A 7,312-nucleotide genomic window follows, 5' to 3' on the forward strand; every position below is an offset into this window, starting at 1 on the left:
CATTTGTAGCTCCTAGGGTGCTAGTACAAGACCATCTTGGGGGAGGACAACACAATCCAGTCCAAATACTTTTGACAAAATTTACTCCTGACATGTAAGCACTGCCACTTCTGATTGCTGCAGTGTGTTAGTTTGAATACTTGGCTCAGCCATGATATTGTGAACCATTGCTCCTTGGCAAGCTTTACCCTTCTGCCTAGCTAGGTGTGCCCCTGGTCACCCCAACTTCTGTATCTATACAAACAGGATAACCAGCTCATGTGTAACAGAGATGGAAATTTTTTTTTTTTTTGGTTTTTCGAGACAAGGTTTCTCTGTAGCTTTGTACCTTTCCTGAAACTCGCTTTTTGGAGATCAGGTTGGCCTCGAACTCACAGAGATCCGCCTGCCTCTGCCTCTCGAGTGCTGGGATTAAAGGTGTATGCCACCACCGCCTGGCTTTTTTTAAAGTGGGAGGTAACAGAAAGTAAGATCCACAAGGCACCTGGAAGGTAAAAACTAAATGGCTTGCCTGCCCTTGGGTATTACACTGAGTTGAGGTCAAGGAGGCACTGGAAACAGATTCTCCATGTTTCCTTCCCACAAGAAAAAAAAAAAAAACTTTCTAAGTCCACTCTTAATTTGATTTACCCTCTAACAGAATAGATTAATCTCCTTTGTGTGGAAACACAGCAGCTTTGCCCCCACCCCTAATGGTAATGTCTGAGGGTTCTGAAGACCATTTCACTGATTATCCCACACCCAGAGAAAGTTCACTCCCCAACTGTATAGAAACCAACACCATAGCACCTGGTCGCAGAAGGGAAGAGCTTTGGACTAAGGCTGTTATAGCTCAGTTGGGAGTGTGTTTGTTTAACAAGGATGAAGCCCTAGGTTATGTGTCTAGCACTGCATAAACTTGGCATGGTGTTACAAGCCTGTAATTCCTTCACTTGGGAGATGAGAGCAGAAAGATCAATTAAGGTCATCCTTAGGTACATATCAAGGTTCAGATCAGCCTGGGATACCCTAGACCCTGTGATAGAGATAAAAATGGACAGGGAGAATCCACTTCAATGAAGACTAACTGACAGACAGGCATGTTCAAATTGCTCACATTTGGTCGGTAGCAAGGGAACTGAAGTGGCCAGTTAAGCTGTTGACTGTATCTAGGTGGCACTTAAGGATGATTCTGATCTGTTTCATAATTGTTCACACTCTTATTTCTATTACAGATCCCCAAAGCCCCTATTATGGTTTCAGTCTACTCATCAAAGACTTTGGTTTCACAAGACTATTGAGGTCATCATTTTAGGTCAAGTCCTGGTATTCTGTGCCTATCCCCTAAAAAATAGCTGAAGTGGTTTTTAGGAGTAGGGGAGTTACCATTTTATGGTTCAGTTTCAACACTGCACTTTGGTCTCTGAATTAGGTGAGTGCCTTATTCTGTTCATGCATCGTGGATGGGGGAACCTCATACCACAGACATTGAGTTTTGCCAATTCTGGAGGCTGTCAAGTAGGAGATCAAGGTGAGTATGATTCAGTGGCTGGTAAGGACCTTCCGTTTCATGGGTGACAGTTCTTATGATTCTCAAATATAGGAGCAAAGGAAAACTGGGGTGCTCTCTGTTGTTATGATCTAACCACCTCTCAAAAGTTCCATAACCGCTGACGAGATAACTCCCCAGTGCGAGTCCACATTAGAGCCCACATTAAAGGGACCAAGAACCTGTGGCTTGAAAAGTCATAAGTTCTAGGGCAGTGGTTCTCAACTTTCCTAATGCTGTGACCCTTTAATTCAATTCCTCAAGTTGTGGTGACTCCCAACCATAAAATTATTTTTGTTGCTACTTTATTATAACTGATTTTGCTACTGTTATGAATGAAGAACCATAATGTAAATATATGTGTTTTCTGATAGTCTTAGGCAACCCCTGTGAAAGAGCCATTTGACCCCACACAGGGTTGTAACCCACAGGTTAAGAACTGCTACTCTGGGAGCAAACCCAATATTATAATTCTGTTAAATGGACATAGTATTAACATGACTCCTAATGATTTGTTGATATACCCATAGATGAAAACACCTCTTACCCCCATCAGAGAAGCTTTTCAGTGCAGTAGATTGCAATTAACACAGAGACCTTCAACTGGTCATGTGCTGAGAATAAGGGACCATGGAGTGCTCAGCCCTAAATGGGACATACATATCATTCCCCTTTCCACAAGGATCAGAGATCTTTTCAAAAGGGGGAACAGAAAGATTCTAAGTGTCACCGGTGGTAAATAAAATCAAGAAAAGTTTTTCTCAGACACAACAGGGAAGCTGAACATAGGAACTCACAATGATTATGACAGCATACATAAGACCTGAGCAAGCTCCAGCCAGACAAAATCCCAGCACACAGTGGGGAAGGTGGGCAGGGATCCCACCCTTAGCTGGGGGGTCTCAGTGTTTGATGGCTGTTAGAAGAGAGAGAGCCCTGGTAGGCTGACCACACACAAGATCAGTCCTCAATCCCAAGACTAGCTGGCAACAAACAAGGCTTGATGGGGAAACAAAAACAGAAAAGGAAGTAATCTCAAAGGAGGGTAGAAATAAAGTGTGGAGAGGCTGCTTATGGGAGAATTGGAGGAAGGTAAATATTATCAAAATACATTGTATGAAATTCTCGAAGAATCAATAAAAATATTGTTTAAAGCCGCCACCGCCACCAGCGCAGTTGTGCCAGAGCCGCGAGGAGACCGGCTGCCGCCCCCCCCCCCTCGGATTTGTTCCAACAATCTGCTAAAACATGGTGGATTACTATGAAGTTCTGGGCGTGCAGAGACATGCCTCACCCGAGGACATTAAAAAGGCATATCGGAACAGGCACTTTAAATGGCATCCGGACTAGAATCCTGAAAATAAAGAAACAGCAGAGCGGAAATTCAAACAAGTAGCTGGGGCATATGAGGTGTTATCGGATGCAAAAAAGCGGGATATCTATGACAAATACGGCAAAGAAGGATTAAATGGTGGCGGAGGAGGAAGAGGAGAAGGAGGTGGAAGCCATTTTGAAAGTCCGTTTGAGTTTGGCTTCACATTCCAGAATCCAGATGATGTCTTAAGGGAATTTTTTGTGTGGAAGGGACCCGTTTTCATTTGACCTCTTCGAAGACCCATTTGATGACTTTTTTGGGAACCCAAGGGGTCCCCGAGGAAGCAGAAACTGGGGTGCAGTCTCGTTTTTCTCTGCATTCCGTGGATTTCCTCCTTTGGGGGGTGGATTTTCTGCTTTTTTGTTGTTGTTGTTTGTTTCTTCAAGACAGGGTTTCTCTGTGTAGCTTTGTGCCTTTCCTAGAACTTGCTTTGGAGACCAGGCTGGCCTCGAACTCACAGAGATCCACCTGCCTCTGCCTCCCGAGTGCTGGGATTAAAGGCGTGCGCCATTACTGCCCAACTGGATTTCCTGCTTTTGATACAGGATTCACTCCATTCGGCTCACTAGGGCATAGGGGTATCACTTCCTTCTCTTCAGCATCATTTGGCGGTAGCGGAATGGGCAACTTCAAATCAATATCAACTTCTACTAAGATAGTTAATGGCAAAAAAAATTACTACAAAGAATTGTGGAGAATGGTCGAGAAAGAGTTGAAGTTGAAGACGACGGACAGTTAAAGTCCTTGACAATAAATGGTGTGCCTGATGAGCACGTCCTTGCCGAAGAATGCCAGCGGAGAGGCCAACACACAGCAGTTCTGGCCTCTGGCCCGGCCCAGCATCAGTTCGGGCGCCCTACCCGGCCCGGCCCAGGCCCCAGCTCCAGCCCAGACTCCAGCCCCTTCTGTCAGCACCCGCCCACAGAAGCCACCTAAGCCTGTCTGGACGGTCAAACTTGTGTCCAAAGCAACTGGGAAGATGAAGAGCAGGACAGGCAGCAGGTTTCTGGCCCATGACCTCAGCAGGGCTCAAGAAAGGTGGCAAGAGGAAGAAGCAGAAGCAGAAAGAGGACTCGAAGACGAAGTCGACCAAAGGGAACCACTAGGCTGGACTTGGCGGCAGCCGCAACAGCTGTTCTCCTGTGTGGTGCACATGCACACGGCCCTGGGCCACTTCGCTTAGCAGGTTTATGGATGTGTGCCCACGGATCGGATCTGTAGGTAGGATCAGGGCTGTTGGAGATGGAGGTGACAATGCCGGGTGGCCTGTATAGTATAAGCTGGTGACACAGCCTCAGCTTTGTAACTTTGCTTTTACCCAACACTAAAATCTGTAGCCTTTTCCTCTTGTTGTAAGGATCTGCCTTGTTCTTTTTAGCAGTCCAATCCCTGCTCCAAGCACTGAAGTATTTGTAGCTGTAGGAGTCCAGTAGGGTTCAGTAGGGAGCTAGGTATGTGTTCATGACAGACTGTCTCCTGGCGGTGGTCCAGTGTGCAGTTTTAGTACAGCGGAACTTACAGGTAATGTAAGGTGCGCCTTGAGCCATGGCTGTTAGGGTGCTTTGAATTCAGCTCTCTGGCAACAAGAGGCCATCATGAGCCACTTCAGATGTAGAGTCTTTCCTTATATTTATTGTTCAATTCTTAATCTTCTCCAGATGTCAGAATTGACACCAAATATAGTTGATTTTTTGGGGGGAAATCTCATCTTTTCTTCTTGGAGAAATATTTGTCCTTCAGTCAAAAGGTTTTGCCTATCAACACCATTTCTAGCTTTCATAGGTCCATGCCACTGGCTACTTACACCAGCACGGGACACACACAGGTATATGCAGAATAATCAGCTATCAAGCAAGAAGCTTGACCTTAGTTCGTCCTGTTGCAAGTACTGGCCCCTTCACAAGCACCATCCTGTCAAATCCATGGCATGCGGCCACCTAACCTGCCCTTTGCACTGAGCACCAAGTAGTTCTGATGCCGCCTCACTTCTGGGCTGCACGTGCCTCTTGGGGATGTGTTCCTTCCTCTTGGCCACGGGCATCTGTTACTCGAACTTTGTCTCCTTAGAAGGGAGGGCATTATAAAAAGTGTTGGTGGACTTGAGATGCCAGCAGTTGGGTCCAGCATTGTAGCTAGGAGCCTGGGACAGGGTCACGTTAGGTTTGAGGGCACAACCATGAAGTGTTTGCTTGGTTTTGATGGGAGGTGGTGTGGGCAGTTACGTGGAGTGTGGATTGGTATTAATGTGTGTTGTGGAAATGTGACCCACAAGGCATAATGTATTTTAGTGCTACCGATGTAAATAAAATGTAAACATCACTGAGTCCAGCTCTCTTATGGTCATTCCTTGCCTGTAAGTTAAACTGTTACTATGAAGAATAAAAGCAAGTCTTGTATGTTTTTTTAAAAAATATATTGTTTAAAAATCCTTAGAGGTTATGAGATTTTGAACAGATACAAACCACAGGCTGTAGTGTGGTGATATGTTTGTAATCTAGGAAATGAAGCTTGTCTGAATATCAGAGGGCAGAGCCTGCCACAGAGTTAAACACAGAGGTCAGGCAGTGGTGGCACACACCTTTAATCCTAGCACTTGGGAGGCAGAGGCAGAGATCTGTCTGGATTTCTGTGAGTTCAAGGCCACACTGGGCTACATGAGATTAATCCAGTCTAAAAGAGAAACAGCCAGGCAGTAGTGGCACACACCTTTAATTCCAGCACTTGGGATCTCATGCCTTTAATCCCAGCACTAGGAAGGTTGAAACAGGAAGTGATATGGCTGGGCAAAGAAAGGACTATAAGGTGGGAGGGGACAGGAACTCGGCTCGCTCTTGCACGCTGAGGAGTTGGTGAGGTAAGAGGTGGTGGCTGTGGCTTGCTCTGCTTCTCTGATTTTTCAACATTCACCCTGATATCTGGCTCTGGGTTTTTACTAAGACCAATTAGGATTCATGCAACACTGTAGTAGCAAGAAAACCACACATTAAAATTAACAGAGAAACTGGGACTCCAAAGTAAGTAGGCAAAAATATGGCAAGGCTAGAAATGGGAAGGATGAAGACTGGAAGGATGTAGGTAGGATGGCTTTTGTATATCAGAAGTAATACGTGCACCCTGGAATGGAATAGAGTAGTTTTTTAGCTTGGCTTTCAGATGGGAAAGTGTCCTGAGGAAGAGTCAGGAGCTTGGGCTCCCACCCTTTCCTCAGTACTGGCCTGGGAAACAGTCTCAGGTCAAGGCCTTTTTCCCTCCCTGGCTCCAGGATTGTTTATATACCAAATGGCTGCTCTTCTGAAATTGGGTCCTTCTCTTTATTCAACAGAGTATGTGACAACTTGGAGAGTCCAGTGAAAAGTCCACAGTGGAAGTTAGGGCTTGTTGAAAAGAACTAACATTTCAAGGAAGCAGTATGACAGCACCCAAATTAGTTAACTGGAAGACTGCAAAGCCACAGAGCACACGCTGATCGTAGACATAATATCCCTTATTTTTGACCAGTTCTCCCAGATATTTGTTCCACTTCCAGGAACACTCTTGACTGCAGAGGCTTTGGAACGCAGGCAACATTTTGTCATAGTTATGTCTCTCTGACTTTTCACTCTGGAAAAGATAGGTGAATAGGTGGATGAATTCACCAATTCAGTCTTTTTTTTTTTTCAACAATTGAAAAAAGAGTGGCTTTGTCTTGATTGAGAGATCCTTGAAGGTGTATCTAGACTTCAAACCCAGGAGCCTGGGACTGGAATTGGTGATCAATAAGCCCCAGTAAAGATAGATTGCCTATAGATCATTAAGTGAAGCCATCAACCAATCATTTGATCCGCTGAAGTGATCACAGTGCCATCATACTTTGAAGTAAAAAAAAAAAATCCAAAGATGCTGCTTGCTTATCAGCAAGTCATTCTATCTGTTGCAGGGAACTCTGTTCTTAGGGAGATATAAACAAATGTCTATGCCCTCCTTATAAGTTCCCAGTGACAAAGTGCAGTTCCACAGAAGGCCAGACTATTAGGTGAACCAAAGAGTTCACTGGGCCTACAGGGCATGGCTGAGGGGTTATTTATAGGGTATAGGTGGCCCCCCCTCAAACAACTGTACCACCGGAAAGTCTCATTTTAGTGTTGATAATTTCCTCAGAGCTGTGCAGATGTAGTTACCCACTTAGCCATCTCTCATCATCCCTTAATATTTCAATCAGAAACAGAGAGACAGCATGGGTTGGTTCTTCACTGTCCCATACAACACAGAGATAGGGTGCCAAGAGTCTTTGTAGGGCAGTGATGTTTAAAAGATAGCATCTCCATGCTTGTCAATCCCTTCTCAAACCTTTTTCTATAGAAATTGCACCTGTTGTCTGCATTTTCAAGGAGCTGATGGCCTTCTGTGGTTTCCCATTGTACATAACAAGT

The 7,312-nt window shown here is 45.0% G+C and overlaps 1 pseudogene; it reads left to right on the forward strand.

Annotated features, from left to right (window-relative positions):
- The first annotated feature begins 2,753 nt into the window (after window positions 1-2,753).
- On the forward strand, window positions 2,754-4,009 carry LOC114704607 (annotated as a pseudogene).
- Window positions 4,010-7,312: the final 3,303 nt, after the last annotated feature.

Source organism: Peromyscus leucopus, chromosome X (genome assembly GCF_004664715.2).
Source record: "Peromyscus leucopus breed LL Stock chromosome X, UCI_PerLeu_2.1, whole genome shotgun sequence".
Classification (NCBI taxonomy): Eukaryota; Metazoa; Chordata; class Mammalia; order Rodentia; family Cricetidae; genus Peromyscus; species Peromyscus leucopus.